Source organism: Lissotriton helveticus, chromosome 1_1 (assembly GCF_964261635.1).
Source record: "Lissotriton helveticus chromosome 1_1, aLisHel1.1, whole genome shotgun sequence".
NCBI lineage: Eukaryota > Metazoa > Chordata > Amphibia > Caudata > Salamandridae > Lissotriton > Lissotriton helveticus.
The window spans coordinates 570,999,231-571,016,861 of record NC_136057.1 but is presented as its reverse complement, the minus strand read 5'-3'; the positions used below and the strand labels follow the sequence as shown (position 1 = coordinate 571,016,861).

The following is a 17,631-nucleotide window of genomic DNA, read 5'->3' as shown; positions in this document are numbered from 1 at the left end:
TTTTCAAAGTCGATTACTAACAAACTTGTTCCCAAATTAAAAAATTGTACCTGAAATAATCTGTAAAAAAATTGGACAAAAGAAGTCTATAGTTTGCCTTATGCCAATACTGAAAGAGTGCTCTACAGTCAATCAAGAACTTTTGAAACTGGAGAAACAACCAATAATGAAAATGGAAGCCATTGATAAAATAGAGCACAAAGGAGTTACTATTCTTCTGTCGGGGAAATTACAGTCAAAATTAGATTCTTTGGAAAAATCTAAATCTAAGACTACTGGTTTGGAAAAGACCCTATATGTATGTGTAATCTGTCAGTTAAAATTACAGCGTAATTTAGATGTTGAAAAAGGTTTAGTGAATGGAGCAATGGGAAAAGTTGTTGATTATGTACATTTTCAGAACAGAGAAGAGATTGAATTTTTGAAGATTAAATTTGATCAGATAGAAGAGGTGGCGTGTGAAGGCTTCAAGTCTGCGCTTCCGTTCGGACAATGATGTAAAGACCCATAAGGGTACAGAAAGAGGAAGAAAGGGATAAGAGAGGTACAGAAAGAGGACAAAAGGTACAGAAAGAGGCACATGAGGTGCAGAAAGAGTCAAGTGAGGTGCAGAAAGAGGCAAGAGAGGTACAGAAAGAGGCAAGACAGATGCAGAAAGAGGAAGAAAGGTGCAGAAAGAGGCAAGAGAGGTATAGAAAGAAGAAGAAAGGCACAGAAAGAAGCAAGAGAAGTGTAGAAAGAGAAAGAAACGTGCAGAAAGAGGAAACTGAGATGCAGAAAGAGGCAAGAGAGTTGCAGAAATAGGCAAGAATGATATGGAAAGAGAAAGAAAGGTACAAAAAGAGGAAGAAAGGCACAGAAAGATATAAAAGAAGTGCAAAACGAGGCAAGAGCACAGCAGAAAGAGGCAAGAGAGGTACAGATAAAGGACAAAAGGTGCAGAAAAAGGCACATGAGGTGCAGAAAGAGTAAAGTGAGGTGCAGAAAAAGGTACGAGAGGAGCAGAAAGAGGCAAGACAGATGCAGAAAGAAGGAAGAGAAGTGTTGAAAGAGGCAAGACATGTGCAGCTAGAGGCTAAATAGGTGCAGAAAGAGGAAGAAAGGTTCAGAAAGAGGTAAGAGAGGTATGGAAAGAAGAAGAAAGGCACAGAAAGAAGCAAAATAAGTGCAGAAATAGGCAAGACATGAGCAGAAATAGGCAAAAGAGGTGCAAAAGGAGACATGAGAGGAGCAGAAAGAGGAAGAAAGGCACCGAAAGAGGAAAGTGAGTTTCAGAAAGAGGCAAGAAAGGTGCCGAAAGAGGCAAGAGAGGTGCATAAAGACACAAGAGAGTTATAGAAAGAGGAAGAAAGGTACAGAAAGATACAAGAGATGTGCACAAAGAGGAAGAAAGGCACAGAAAGAAGGAAGAGAAGTGCAGAATGAGGCAAGAGATGTGCAGAAAGAGCAAAGAGGGGTAAAGAAAGAGGCAAGAGAGGTGTAGAAGAGGAGGAAAGGTGCAACAAGAGGAGAGTGAGGTGCAGAAAAAGGCAAGAGAGGCGCAGTAAGAGGCACGAGTGGTGGAGAAAGAAAAATAACTGTATAGAAAGAGGAGGAAAGGCACAGAAAGATGCAAGAGAAGTGCAAAAAGAGGAAGAAAGGTGCAGAAGGAGGCAAGAGAGATACAGAAAGAAGAAGAAAGGCACAGAAAGGGATGTACGACATTACAACGCATGCTTTTACCACGCATGCTTTTACATCGCGGTTTTTACAACGCATACCATTACAACGCATAGCGCTTTAGGGTGCTGGATAGTGAATAGTTTAATTTACTATTCCAACTCCAGGCCCCGTGGACACTAGGGAAGGTTATTAGATAGTAAATTAACCTATTCCCTATCCTAGAGCGCCCCCCAGCGCAATGCGTTGCAATGGTTTGCGTTGTAAAAGCTGCGATGTAAAAGCATTGCGTGGTAAAAGTTGCGTTGTAAGTGATGTTTCCCCACAGAAAGAAGCCATAGAAGTGCAAAAAAGAGACAAGAGAGTTTCAGATAGAGGCAAGAGAGGTGTAGAAAAAGAAAGAAAGGTACAGAAAGAGGAAGAAAGGCACAGAAAGATGCAAGAGAAGTGCATAAAGAGGCAAGAGAGTTACAGAAAGAGGCAAGCGAGGTACAGAAAGAGGACGAAAGGTGCAGAAAAAGGCACATGAGGTGCAGAAAGAGTCAAGTGAGGTGCAGAAAGAGGCAAGAGAGGAATAGAAAGAGGCAAGACAGTTAGAGAAAGAGGGAAGAGAAGTGTTGAAAGAGGCAAGACATGTGCAGAAAGAGGGAAGAGAGATGCAGAAAGAGGAAGAAAGGTGCAGAAAGAGGCAAGTGATGTATAGAAAGAAGAAGAAAGGCACAGAAAGAAGAAGGAAAAGTGCAGAAAGGGGAAGACAGGTGCAGAAAGAGGAAACTGAGATGCAGAAAGAGGCAAAAGAAGTGCAGACGGAGGCAGAAGTGGTATAGAAAGAGAAAGAAAGGTACAGAAAGAAGAAGAAAGGCAGAGAAAGATGCAAACGAAGTGCAAAAAGAGGCAAGAGAACAGCAGAAAGAGGCAAGAGAGGTACAGAAAGAGGATAAAAGGTGCAGACAGAGGCACATGAGGTGCAGAAAGAAGAGTGAAGTGAGGTGCAGAAAGAGGCAAGAGAGGAGCAGAAAGAGGCAAGACAGATGCAGGAAGAAGGAAGAGAAGTGTTGAAAGAGGCAAGACAGGTACAGATAGAGGCTAGATAGGTGCAGAAAGAGGAAGATACGTGTAGAAAGAGGTAAGGGATGTATGGAAAGAAGAACAAAGCACAGAAAGTAGCAATAGAAGTGCAGAAATAGGTAAGAGATAAGCAGAAATAGGCAAAGGAGGTGCAAAAAGAGGCATGAGAGGTGCAGAAAGAGGAAGAAAGGCACTGAAAGAGGAGAGTGAGGTACAGAAAGAGGCAAGAGAGGTGCAGAAAGAAGCAAGAAGGGTGCATAAAGACACAAGAGAGTTTAAGAAAAAGGAAGAAAGGTACAGAAAGGTGCAAGAGAGGTACAGAAAGTTGAATAAAGGCACAGACAGAAAAAAGAGAAGTGCAGAAAGAGGCAAGAGATGTGCAGAAAGAGCAAAGAGAGGTACTGAAAGAGGCAAGAGAGTTGTAGAAGAGGAGAAAAGGGGCAGCAAGAGGAAAGTGAGGTATAGGAATATGCAAGAGAGGTGCAGAGAGAGGCAAGAGAGGTGCAGAAAGAGGCAATAGAGGTATAGAAAGAGGAAGAAATGTACATAAAGATGCTAGAGGAGTGTAGAAAAAGGCAAAAGAGATATTGAAAGAGGCTAGAGAGTTGCAGAAAGAGGCAAGAGCGGTGTAGACAGAGGTAAGAGAGGTACAGAAAGAAGAAGAAAGGTACAGAAAGAAACAAGAGAGGTGCAGAAGGAGGAAGAAAGGCACAGTAAGAGACAACATAGCTGGAGAAAGAGACAACAGAGGTGCAGAAAGAGGAAGAAAGGTGCAGAAAGAGGGAAATGAGGTACCAAAAGAAGAAGAAAGGCTCAGAAAGAAGCAAGAGAAGTGCAGAAATAGGCAAGAGGTGTACATAAAGTGGCAAGAGAGGTGCAGAAAGAGGCTAGAGAAGTGCAAAAATTAGAAATTGAGATGCAAAAAGAGGAAAGAGAGGTGCTGAAATAGGCAAGATAGGTGCAGAAAGAGGCAAAAGTGGTGTAGAAAGATGGAAAAGGTACAGAATGGCGTAAGAGAGGTGCAGAAAGAGGAAGAAAGGCACAGAAAGAAGCAAGAGAAGTGCAGAAAGAGGAAGAAAGGTGCAGAAATTGTCAGGATTCGACCTGGGTGCCTGCCTAAACTATAGAACTACATCTCCCAGAAGGCTTAGGGAGGTGGGCAGGGCCCGAGAAAGCATAAGCGTCATGGGAACTAACCAACGGTGCTCGTGATTCGTCATTCTGGAAGGGCTGTAGGCGGACGCCCTGTCCCCGCGGAGTTTGGCGGAGTTTTGACGGAGCTCTGGTACTTGTTCCGTGGTTGTGGAACAAGACCCTATTTCGTGGTTCGGCTGAACCACGGACTTTGTCGCGGCAGGTACCGGCTGGGCTGCCTACTTTGGAGCGGTGAGTGAGACGGGAGACGCAGGATTGCCCCCTCCGCTTTCTCACCTGTTGTGGGAATCTATCGACAACACCGGCTGGTGTTGTCTACTGTTTTCTAAGGGTTTGGTGAGGCGCGTGAGACGCTGGATTGCCCCCTCAGCGCTCTTGCCATCATCCTTGTCTTTCCCTAGTTTTGGGGGCCGCAGCAGATACCGGCTGGTTCTGTTGACCTGGAGAAGTTAGCGCGTGAGACGCAGGATTGCCCCCTCAGCGCGAGCTTCGGAGAATTACCTGTTTGAGGAACATTACCGGCTGGTATTGTTGCTCAGATTTACTTACTAGGCGCAACGTGTGAGACACTGGATTGCCCCCTTCACGTTTGCCTTAGGAAGTTCCTGGTGCATGCGGTGGTGCCGGCTGGCATCGCCGCTCAGTTACTTATTGGAGTGGTGTGGGAGATGCAGGATTGCCCCCTCCGCACCCTCACTCATTCTTGGGTGGTGATATTGGACACTCGGCTGAGTGCGCTCTCCCTTGCAGTGGGGTTCCTTTACTGTAGAGTCAAGAGACGCTGGATTTGCACCCTCTTGGAACTCGTTTACTTTCCGCTACTGTTTGGGAGGGTTTAGTTTACTTTCTTCTTCTTTGTTTGCACTGGGGAGTCAGTCTTTTCCCATTTCCCGTGGAAGTTGTTCTTCCACCATTGTTGGAGCTTCGTTCTTTCCCCATCGACGGAGCAGGAACGGGAAGGGGTCGCCTCCTGGAAACATCTCAGGTACACTTCTGTATGTTATCTGTCATTTACTGTAACAGTAAGAGAGGGCGTGTTCTTATACGTGTTCTTTTCTTTGTTGTTTCAGGACCTGACTCCCAGGGGTTCTTTAGCCCCGACTTTTTCCCTTGCCTGACTATCTTGCGCTCTGTATCGTGTAAACACCAGAGTGCAGGAACGTCTGGAGGTGGACCCCTATAGAGCATCTCTCCGATCCTGAGGAGCCACAACCGTGACAGAATCACGAGCCCACGGCATATCACTCCTCCTGGTCGGAAAGGTCTTCTATCATGGCTAACCTGGATGACGTGCTTCAGGCCCTGGTGTTGGTACAGCAGGAACTGGCAGCGTCCAAGGCAGAGACCGCAGCCTTAAAGGAAAGATTAGACCGCCAACAGGGAAATCCGTTTGATGTATCAGGGGCACGGTCGATTCAGGTAACCGTTCCTCCTCCGATCCCATTGGCCAGTCCCGAACGTTTTTCGGGAGATCCCCAGATAATACAGGCATTCCTAACGCAGATTACTCTTCATTTTTCTTGCCGCCCTGCCTCGTTTCCCTCGAACTTGTCTAGGGTGGCCTTTGCTATCTCCTATTTGTCTGGTGACGCCGCCAATTGGGAAGTTCCATATGTGAGGAATGACGACCCCATCCTGTCAGACTGGTCTGCGTTCCGTAAAGAGTTCGAGAGAGTGTTTGACCGCAGAGCGACCACTCTCAGCGCAGACAGGGAACTCTTGCAGCTTCGCCAAGGGAAGAACGACTTAGTTACTTACATGACCACTTTTAATCGGCTGGTGGCCGAAACTGGGTGGCCAGAGGACAAACGGATGGCCTTGTACTACCAGGGCCTTTCGGAGGACCTCAAAGATGTGATAGCCCATATCGATCCCCAACCTACCACCTGTGTAGATCTAATTAACCTCACCCTGCGGTTAGATCATAGGATGGGAGAGAGAGGAGGCGAACGCAAGAGACACGACCGTTCATATGGTGGTATGGGACAGGTCTCCCAACCTGTCCAGAAGTCCGGGGAAAGTACCCCAGAACCCATGGATGTGGGAGCCATTCGAGCACCTTTAACCAAGGCAGAAAGAGAAAACCGCCGTGCGCTGGGATTGTGCATGTATTGCAGGAAAAAGGGCCATTATGTCCGGGAATGTCCCCACAAACCAAAGAAATCCCGGCCGTTCTTTCCAGGAAAGAAGGTGGCCCTAACCACAGTAGAGACAGCGACTCCGGCAGACAGCGGTGCAACCCGACGAGAACCTGAGGTCAAGGAATGGAGACTCACCACCTTGGCATCAACCGCGAATAGAAAGCCTGCTGCTCACCTCTCTTTATCCACGGTGTTGCAGGAAAACAACCGATGTCATGCCGTGTGGAGCATGATAGACTCCGGGGCTACCGGGAACTTCGTGGATGAGGGATTGGTTCGTCGGTTAGGATTGGGCCGAGTCCCCTACGTCAAGCCCGAGGCAGTGTTGGCCGTAGACGGCACTCCGTTGAAGTCGGGCCCCATCACAGAACATACAGAAGAGGTGGTGTTGATACTCGAGAACGATTCTGTCAAACATGAAGAGAGGATCATGTTGAACATTATAGAGGCACCCCAGTACGAGATCATTCTTGGTATCCCTTGGCTGGAACAACACAACCCATCCATAGACTGGCGGGAAAAAACAGTGAGCTTCGTATCAGAGACCTGTGTAGCCGACTGCATGAAGGCGTCAATTGCACACACGGTGGCATTGGCACAGGTGTGGCAAATAGCCACGGCAGCAGAAAAAGACACCGTATTGCCTGTGGCTTATGAGAGGTTCAAAGAGGTGTTCAGTGAGGCCAAGGCAGAAGTACTCCCACCCCATCGGGAATACGACTGCCGGATCGACCTGGTAGAAGGAGCCATCATACCGTCCTGCAGAGTGTACGCTCTGTCGGAACCTGAGACCCAACACTTGCAGGAATACATACAGCATTTTTTGGAGATAGGGTTCATCAGACCATCTCGATCACCTGCGGCATCCCCTTTGTTTTTCACGTCAAAAGCTAACGGCGAGTTGCGCACGTGCATTGACTACCACCAGTTGAACAAACAAACTGTTCGGAACCGTTATCCGCTCCCTCTCATTCCCGTATTGTTGGACCAGGTGAGGAACGCAGTGATCTATACCCGGTTGGATCTTCGGGGTGCTTACCACCTGGTCCGCATACGCGAGGGAGATGAATGGAAGACAGCCTTTAAAACCCGGTAGGGGTTGTTCGAGTACTTGGTAATGCCGTTCGGGTTGTGCAACGCCCCGGCGGCATTCCAGTACTTCCTCAATGATGTACTGAGGGAATACATAGACCGTTTTGTCGTGGTATACATCGACGACATCCTGGTATACTCGGCAACTCAGGCACAACACGTCAGTCATGTTATCCTGATCTTACAGAGGCTGTTGGAGAATGGACTGTTTTGTAAGCTCAGCAAGTGTGAGTTCGACGTGGAGGTAGTTGAGTTCCTGGGAGTCATTCTGACACCAAAAGGTTTACGAATGGCGGAGCGAAAGGTGGAAGCAGTACGGGCATGGCCGGTGCCCACCAACGTACGAGAAGTACAATGCTTCCTTGGCTTCGCCAATTACTATCGGCGTTTCATTTCCCAGTTTTCTCTGTTGGCCTCACCTATAACACGTTTGCTGAGGAAGGGTGTGGTCTTCCGATGGACCCCCGAAGCTACAGAAGCCTTCGAACTCATGAAGAAAGCGTTCAGCACAGCACCCATCCTAAAACACCCGCAGTTGGAACTTCCGTTCATTGTAGAGGCGGATGCCTCTGATGAGGCGGTGGGAGCAGTGTTGTCTCAGAGAGACAAAGAAACCGGTCAGCTACACCCTGTAGCTTTCTTGTCAAAAAAACTCAACGCGGCCGAGACGAACTACACGGTGTCAGAGAAGGAACTGCTGGCCATCAAAAGAGCCTTTCAAGAGTGGAGACACTATCTCTGGGGAACGCAACATCCCATAACAGTATACTCCGATCATAGGAACTTACAATTTACGAAAACGGCACGCCACCTCTCCCAACGCCAAATGAGGTGGATGCTGTTCTTCGCGGAGTATAATTTTGTTGTTACTTTTCGCCCAGGGACAGACAATAAGAAGGCAGATTCGCTATCCCGACAAGGGGGGGAAGCAGTCTCTGCACCAGAAGTCCCAAGAGCCATCATATCCCCTGAGAAGGTGGTGTGCATAGTACAAGCAGACCAATTCATCGACCTTGTTCGAAGTGATCGGAGTCTGAAACAGTGGCAGGAATGGGTGGGTCTAAACAAGCTGAGAACACTAAAACATGGTATTCCATTACATGCTGGCAAACTTTACGTGCCTACTCATGCCTTGCGGATAAAGGCGTTTAATTGGTGTCACAATGATGTGTTGGCCGGACATCCGGGGAACACCAAAACAATTCACCTGATGAAACGTCACTTCTGGTGGGAGACCCTGCACTTGGATGTCAAGGGGTGGATCAAACAGTGCGATACCTGCGCCAGGGCTAAGGGGGACCACACCATGAGTCGAGGGAAACTTCTGCCACTTCCAACCCCTTCGCGTCCTTGGCATACCATCAGCGTAGATTTCATAGTGGGTCTTCCCATGGATCAGGGTTTCAACGCGATCATGGTAGTGGTCGATAGTTTGACCAAGATGGGACACTTCATCCCTTGTAAGAACTTGCCAACGGCCAGTCAGACCGCTCAGCTGCTGTTAGCCAATGTAGTACGTCTTCATGGCATACCACGGGTGATCATTTCAGACAGAGGGCCCCAATTCGTGGCGCGCTTCTGGCACATGTGGTGTAAGGCCCTTCGAGTGGAAGACGCCCTTTCCACCAGCTTCCACCCGCAGTCAGACGGCCAAACGGAGCGGTTAAACCAGACACTCAAGCAGTACCTAAGATGTTACTCTGAAGAGGCCCACCAGTCCTGGGTCTCTTTATTATGGCTGGCGGAACTATCATATAATAATGCATGGCATGGTTCGATAGGAGAGACCCCGTTCAAGGCCAATACGGGATTTCATGCTAACACTTTGCCCTTGACTATACCCGGAGAGGTCCAGAACCATCCTTCGGTGGCCTCCCATGTAAAAGCTCTGTTGTCCACGCACCGGCGAATACAGAAAACCTTGGCTCAAGCAAAGACTAAGTACAAAAAAGGGTCTGACGTACACCGTCAGGAAGGACCTCAGTACAAGGTGGGAGATAGGGTTTGGCTATCCACGAAGAACATCCGATTTCGTTACCGGAGCATCTTTCACCCCAGGTACATTGGACCGTACGCTGTTCTTCGCCAAATCAACCCTGTGGCGTACAAGCTTAAACTGCCGGCTTCCATGAGAATCCATCCGGTGTTCCACAGCAGCCTGCTGAAACCGGCTGGTCCAGTCAGGCGTAAGGCGACACCTCCTCTCCTGCGAGATGGACAGATCAAATACGAGGTGCGTCGCATTGTGGATGCCAGATTCCGACAGGGGAAACTGTGGTTCCTGGTCTCTTGGAAGGGGTATGGGTCGGAGGACGATTCCTGGGAGCCCAGCGCGGAGGTGCATGCTCCGCGGCTGGTCCGGCTTTTCTACGCCCGTCACCCGCGGAAGCCTGGCGCTAGGAGGCACCGGGACGGGGGGCGTACTGTCAGGATTCGACCTGGGTGCCTGCCTAAACTATAGAACTACATCTCCCAGAAGGCTTAGGGAGGTGGGCAGGGCCCGAGAAAGCATAAGCGTCATGGGAACTAACCAACGGTGCTCGTGATTCGTCATTCTGGAAGGGCTGTAGGCGGACGCCCTGTCCCCGCGGAGTTTGGCGGAGTTTTGACGGAGCTCTGGTACTTGTTCCGTGGTTGTGGAACAAGACCCTATTTCATGGTTCGGCTGAACCACGGACTTTGTCGCGGCAGGTACCGGCTGGGCTGCCTACTTTGGAGCGGTGAGTGAGACGGGAGACGCAGGATTGCCCCCTCCGCTTTCTCACCTGTTGTGGGAATCTATCGACAACACCGGCTGGTGTTGTCTACTGTTTTCTAAGGGTTTGGTGAGGCGCGTGAGACGCTGGATTGCCCCCTCAGCGCTCTTGCCATCATCCTTGTCTTTCCCTAGTTTTGGGGGCCGCAGCAGATACCGGCTGGTTCTGTTGACCTGGAGAAGTTAGCGCGTGAGACGCAGGATTGCCCCCTCAGCGCGAGCTTCGGAGAATTACCTGTTTGAGGAACATTACCGGCTGGTATTGTTGCTCAGATTTACTTACTAGGCGCAACGTGTGAGACGCTGGATTGCCCCCTTCACGTTTGCCTTAGGAAGTTCCTGGTGCATGCGGTGGTGCCGGCTGGCATCGCCGCTCAGTTACTTATTGGAGTGGTGTGGGAGACGCAGGATTGCCCCCTCCGCACCCTCACTCATTCTTGGGTGGTGATATTGGACACTCGGCTGAGTGCGCTCTCCCTTGCAGTGGGGTTCCTTTACTGTAGAGTCAAGAGACGCTGGATTTGCACCCTCTTGGAACTCGTTTACTTTCCGCTACTGTTTGGGAGGGTTTAGTTTACTTTCTTCTTCTTTGTTTGCACTGGGGAGTCAGTCTTTTCCCATTTCCCGTGGAAGTTGTTCTTCCACCATTGTTGGAGCTTCGTTCTTTCCCCATCGACGGAGCAGGAACGGGAAGGGGTCGCCTCCTGGAAACATCTCAGGTACACTCCTGTATGTTATCTGTCATTTACTGTAACAGTAAGAGAGGGCGTGTTCTTATACGTGTTCTTTTTTTTGTTGTTTCAGGACCTGACTCCCAGGGGTTCTTTAGCCCCGACTTTTTCCCTCGCCTGACTATCTTGCGCTCTGTATCGTGTAAACACCAGAGTGCAGGAACGTCTGGAGGTGGACCCCTATAGAGCATCTCTCCGATCCTGAGGAGCCACAACCGTGACAGAAATAAGCAAGAGAAGTACAGAAAGAGGAAGAAAGGTGCAGAAAGAGGAAATTGAGGTGAAGAAAGAGGCAAGAGACGTGTAGAAAGAAGAAGAAAGGTACAAAAAGACAGAAAGTTACAGAAAGATGCAAGAGAGGTGCAGAAAGAGTAAGAAAGGCGTAGAAATAAGCAAGAGAAGTGCTGAAAGAGGCAAAGAGGTACAGAAAGAGCCAAGAAACTTACAGAAAGAGGCAAGAGAGCTACAAGAAGAAGCAAAACAGGTGCAGAGAGAGGCAATAGAAGTACAGAAATAAGAGACTGAGGTGCAGAATGAGAAAGAAACATGCAGAAAGAGGAAGAAAGATGCAGAAAGAAGCAAGAAACATGTAGAAAGTAGCAAGAGAGGTATAGAAAGAAGCAAGAGAGGTGCAGAAAAAGGATTGAGGTACAGAATGAGGCAAGTGAGGTGCAGAAAGAAACAAGAGAGGTTCAGAAAGACGGAAGAGAGGTGCTGAAAGAAGCAAGAGAGGTACAGAAAGAGGCAAGAGAAGGTATCTGCTATCAGAACTTAGCAATCTTGCTGTGTAGGATTGCTGAGAGGTGGTCGCCGGTCAGGCCCCCTTTCTCCACCACTCTGCAAATGCACCTCCTGGTGCACTCTTGGTTAGGGGATGAAGTCCACTTGCCTCTTGAGGGTCCCTGCCAAGGAAAAGCAATCACACCACTTCCAGCAAGCAGAAGTTGTCAAGCAGAACCTCACCCGCTTGATGGAAGCAGAGTTTTCACCTCTTTCCCTGTTCGCAGAAATGTGTGACCTGCCTCCCCCATAAAATTTCATCTGGGCCCCCGGAGGATGGGGTCCCGGTACCAAAATCGGCCCGGTGGCTCCTGCACAGTCCCCCTTCCCCATTACGTTGTGGCTGGTCCCTGGGGAATGGTGTCCCTTTGGCAATTCTGGGCTTGATGCTGACTTCACAGAAATTAGAACTCAACAGGAATCATAGCAGGCACCCCAGCTGAAGCTCCACTTCTGTAAAGGAGGAATGATTCTAACTCATGGATTTGCGAATGCAAAGCAAGTTTGTTTTCCTCGGCAATTCAATATTGAGAGACAATCTGAGGGGAGGCACACGCGGGCACCGGACAAGATGGCCAGCTAGTTTGGGAGCTCCTCTTATTGATGGATGAACAGAGCCACTGGAGCTGTTCCTTGTAACATTTTAGCACACAAGTGGTCTTTATGAGCATCGTAAGGCAAGGTGAGCCATCTTTTAAGCTGAAGTGACATTTTTTATCCTTTTTTAGGCCAATGTTAGGTCTCTCTCTTTTTTGTTCTTTGCGGCGGCCATTTTAGATACTTTTGGCTTATGTCCGAGGAAATTATTTTTTGTCCTGCATTTTTTGCTGTGCTTCTCCAGGAGGTTTGTTGATTTGTCCTACTGCATCTATGGATTCCTTTGGCTTCATGCTGTATTTTGAATTGCTATATTGAGGCTCATCACGCTGAGGTCATTTTTTTCTCTTAATTCTTCTGCAATGCTGCATTTCATTCCAATGCCAGAAGTGGGGTGCTGTTTTCTCAACCAGTCCTTATTTTCTATATTTTAGGAAGGCTTATCCGGACACTTTATGAGCAGACTGAAGAAACTCAAGACATCTCCTCTGCACACAGCCTCCTCTTCTTCAAAACTGTTGTCATTTTTAAGATCTGCCAGCTGTCCATCGAGGTGTATTTCATCTACGATCAACATGTCATCCTCATCCTCTCCTAAAATTGGTGCGGCTGCGACCTCGCCTACTCACACAAGAGTCAAACATGACCCTCCCTTTCCTGAGAAATCCTCTTCTCCTATTTCTCTTGATCTGGTGCTTGAGGAAATCTGTGTGCTCCATCTATTCATGGAAGGAAACCAATGTGCGTATTCAGAACTTGGATGACAAATGGTCTCAATTGGAAAGCAGAGTCATAGACCTTGAACAATGTGTCAGTGATGTGCAAAATGAGTCATTAAAAATTGAAGTTTTGGAAAAAGAGGTAGCAGCATTGAAGCTTTATTCTGAAGATTTAAAAAAGAGAAATAGAAGAAATAATCTGTGCCACTGTGGTCTTCAGGAAGGATTGGAGGGAATGGTTTCTATTTCCTTTTTCACTTCTTTTTTGCCTCAACTGGTGGCCCTACCTTCCTCTACATGCTTGAATATTCAGAGAACTCGTCGTCTAGGTCCACGCTCTCATTCATCTTCCTCGTCACACAAACCCAGAGGTATCATCATCTTTTCTGGAATTTGCTGAAAGTCCCCAATGCAGCAAAATCTAAAAGGCAACATTTTTGCAGTAAATTAATTGTTTCATCTCACAGGATGTCCCAAGAGCTACAGCTGCCAGGCAGTAGGAGTTCCTCGATCTTCGACCCCAATTATGCTCTTTGGGTGCCCGGTTTGGCCTATTCTATGCTTGTCTCTTCAAAGTGACATTTCAGAATAAAATTTCCTCCTTCAATGCTCCTGCGGATCTGCCAGAGATTCTTAGTCTTCATTCTTCCAGTTCCATGGAGACTTCTGCTTTCCTGTTGAGATGACTGTTCTCTGTGTTGTATTATTCGTCCTGCATATTATCTTACTACTTGGTGTTATTTTTCAATTGCCATCTTATGCTCATTCTTTTATGATTATTATGTTCTTCGCGGTTAGAGACTAACCTTCTTCTTTTCTTCAGGTTCCTTGGTGTCTTATTCAGTCATTTATCTTGTTGTGTGCCATTTTGTTTGTCAATGCATTTTGCTGTGCCATCTGGACCCCATGCTGTCTTCAACTCTTGCCCCGTTTTCATCCTTTTCAGGTATGTTTCTACAGTTGTCATTGATTGACATGCACTGTCTTTTATCTTCTCTTAACTTTCCTTCCCTTTTACTCCCGTTGATCTCTCTTTTCTCTCATTCCTTTTTGTTTTCTTTTTCAATATATTTTTGGCTGCTGCATAACTTTGCGTATATATTTCTATCTGTTGTTCCATTCAGAGTTATTCCTTGTAACGTTAAAGGAGTCAGCATTCCTATAACGAGGCAGAGAATTTTATCTCATTTTGCTAAATATTCTCCTGACCTCATTCTACTCTAAGAAACTCACGTTTCTGAACTTAAGGCTTTAAAACTTAAATGTGGAGGGGTGGGTTTTGTTTTTGTCTCTCTTTCCTTAAATGAGAAAAATTTAGTCATTCTTCTTTGTCACTAAATTTAAAATTGGTAACTGTTTCTCAAGAATTTGATTCTGAAGGCAGATGGCTTTTTGCTAAGTTCATTGTTAATGATACCCCCTTAACTATTTTTTATATTTATGATTCCACCCAGGTTGATAATTCCTTTTGGCCTAACATTTTTGAAAAATGTGTGTAAAATGCTGATGACTTTTTTTTATTTTGGGGGGTGACTGTAATGGACCCCTTTATTGGTAGTCTATCCCCAGTTAAATATATTACCCAAAGAATGCACAATCAATTTCATTTGCTTACTTCTCAATGTCTTTTCGTGGACTCATGGAGAATATGCAATCTTTCTAATAAAGAATTTTCTTTTTTCTCCCCAATTTAATATAGAGTATAATTGAGGTAGCTTAAGCTAGTTAGATAGCATAAGATTGTGATGCTTTCGGAGTGACGAGAGATGCTAATGAAGAATCAAATGTAGAACCATTTATCCTAAATTAAGTTACTTAGAAGATCATGGAAGAATCTCAAGGAGGAAGAGAGTGTCAGAGAGGGATGCGATGCAAGCGTTGGTGTTCGAGAGGTCATCTATCCTGTCCTGATTCCTGTCCTGAAGCTTTTGTCGCCTGATCTTTCCCAGGAGACCCTTTTCAGCTCCTTGGCCAGGGGGTTGGTTTTCACACCATCCTTGGTAACTATACTTTCATGAATGTGTCTGTACTTTGCTCTCTGTCCTCTCCTTTCTTAGCAACGTCATTGTGGAGTATGATACATTTGTTTGATTGATTGATTAATTAATTGAATTTTCCTTCCTTTGAGTGACAGAGACTGTACTGTACTTTGTAAGTGGTTCACATGAAATTGAGTTGATAAAGATTTAAAATATTTCCCGATTCCGTGGTCATTTCATAAATGTAAGAAGATTATTTTATGTCATTTCACCATCAACTAGTTCAACTAATTGTCCATTTACCAACGGAAAGAACTTTTTGATCAGTGAAACATTAGTCGAGAATAAGTTGTGACTAATCTTGAAATGGTAGAAAATCCTAAACATTGACTCCAGCAGTTATTGTCAGGTTGTGTGGAAGTTTACGGGCCCAGGTGAGTATATGGTATTGGAGTACCTGTTGCTGGTGAGCTGCTGGATCAGTTTTCTGGTAGGAGAGCTATGGTTATTATTGACTAGTTTGGTGATAAGTACTGACTTTTGATTATTGATTTATGTTTAACAAAAGAGTTACAGCCTGATTCATCAAGCTAAATTGCACTTGCAAAGGGCAAGATTCTCAGAATCTTGCCTTTTGCAAGTGCAATTTTTGCATTTGGGATTCATCATCCCAAATGTAAAATTCGCTATTAAAGAATTCGCACATTTGCGAAGAATTGCATTTAAGGAATCTCTATTTGAGATTCCTTAAATGCAATTCATGAATCATTTTAAAATTGCGAAATTGCAATTTTGGGCCGCTATTTACCGAGAGGTCAGACCTCGTGGTAAATAGCAAAAACTTGGAAAAATGCATTTAAATGCATTTTTCTAAGTTGCATGTTACACATACACACATGTCCTTTGGACAGGGGTGTGCGCAACACCAATGTAGATTACATTTCAGGGGTGCTACAGGGTGTCCTTTGGACACCCCTGCACCCTTGAAATCACATTCTTATTTGCGATTAGCAAATTGCTAATCGCAAAAAAGGAATGACTCCCCATTCATTCCGATGGGCCTAAAGGCCCGTAGGAATGAATGGGGAGTTATTCCTTATTTGCGATTAGCAATTTGCTAATCGCAAATAAGGAATGTGTAGGAATCGCAATTTTTTTTGCAATTCCTACATGAATCCCGTTTTGCAAGTCCTTAATAGCGATTACTTATGAATCGCTATTAGGGGCTAGCAAAACGGGAGATTGATGAATCAGGCTGTTAGTGTCTTGTTTTATGTTGTCCAGAAAAATGCCCCAGTGGAATGAATTGCGGATGGTGATAGAAGCCATACTGCAGTGAGGTTACTTGTCTGTTGGAATAGCACTGAGAAGCTACGCAGGGCTGGCAGAGTTAAACTAGGGACTATTACGTATGTAAGTTGAGTGTGAGTGAAAGCAAAAGGGTTCGCTGGTAAAATTTTGGTCTTATATCGCCTATAAAGGGTAACACTGAAGAAGTAACAGGTTCTCTTGAGCTTGAATGGAGGGTAAAAAGAGCTTTTACTCGCAAGTGTAAGAGGAGCAATTCTGAGACACCAGAATAAGTCGGAAACTTATCCTTTGGTTTAGGGAACAGGCAGAGTAGCGAATGTTGTTACTAATGGATGTTATTTTAAAGATATAAGTTTACGCATTACCTTGTGAAGGGAGGGTCAGTTGCCAGAGTTGCACTGATGTCATAGAGAGCCACGCTGGGATAGGTTGAAACAGCGGGCGTGTGACTGACTCGGAATTGTAAAGGAGGGGTCAGTAGTAAGGAGTGAAACAGATGTCACAAAATGCAGTGATAGCATTGGTCAGAAAACAAGTGTGAGCCTGATTCTGATTGGTTGTTCGATAGAAGCCACACTGGTCTTGGCTATATAGACAGTGAGAGTCTGAGTGTTAAGTGGACATTAGAAGATTTGTTAGCATTGGTTATAGAGGAATTCTATGTCTGATTCTGATTTAACTGCGTGTGTAGATCACACTGACAGGAGACTTCAAGAGTTTGTGGAGTACTCTTTTAAACATCGTTTATCCAAAATGTATGAAGCGGAAAGAGAGATGTCAATAATAAAGAAAATTAAGAATTTCTTTAAGAAAGATAAACCTGTGATGACTAGAGAGGAAATTCTTATCCGTCAGCCGAAAACGCCTGCTTCTTTTATGATGATGGAAAGAGGATATCATACTTGTGTATGGATGGAGCACTGGATAGAATATACTAAAAGTGATGGTACTCTAGCTTTCCCAGAAAATTGTACTTTTAATGGAAGAATTCTTCAGAATTTGAGATTGAGATTGAATGAGCTAGAACCAAGACCTAGGTTAACCCAGTATGAGGCTTTAGAAGGAACGGAGACTGAAGCATTTGAATGAGAGAGAAACAGGAGTGGGAGATATTTAGGGCCTTTTCCATGATATTTACGTATGTCACGGGAAGATCAGATGAAGCAATGCCGAAAAGCAATGGTATCAAAAGGTTTATACTCAGTGTTAATGGCTGAGGAACAGTCAGGGAGCAATTATAAGAAGAAAACAAAACACATGAATGTGACAGGGTATGGTGAGTCAGAAGATGAGTTGCTAGAGGACATTTTAAATAAAAAAAAAACACTGTATAAAGAAGGACCAAGTAGAGTTACCTCAAGTGCACCTGTATTCGGAACACCATTGATTCCACAAATTTTACATATCCCAACTGTCCATAGGGTACTTTAAGAAAGGGAAAAAAACTTGTTAAATAAAAATAGAGAAGAACTAATACAGACAATAGGTCAATTGATTTTAAACCCTGAAGCATTGACAATACCAGTAACTATAGGTCCTGTTGTTCCAATCTATGGAGATAAAGCAAATTGCCCTAAAGCACCAGCTGTAACAGCTCCCTTAAGTAACCCCAGAAAAGAAATTGTGATAATAGACGATCAAGCC

At 45.7% G+C, this 17,631-nt stretch overlaps 1 protein-coding gene across 1 annotated transcript in view; it reads right to left on the bottom strand.

Annotated features, from left to right (window-relative positions):
• LOC144813884 (solute carrier organic anion transporter family member 1A2-like) overlaps window positions 1-17,631 on the bottom strand; it is a 1,119,068-nt gene that overhangs the window by 569,954 nt on the left and 531,483 nt on the right. The gene's annotated exons all lie outside the window — the stretch shown is intronic.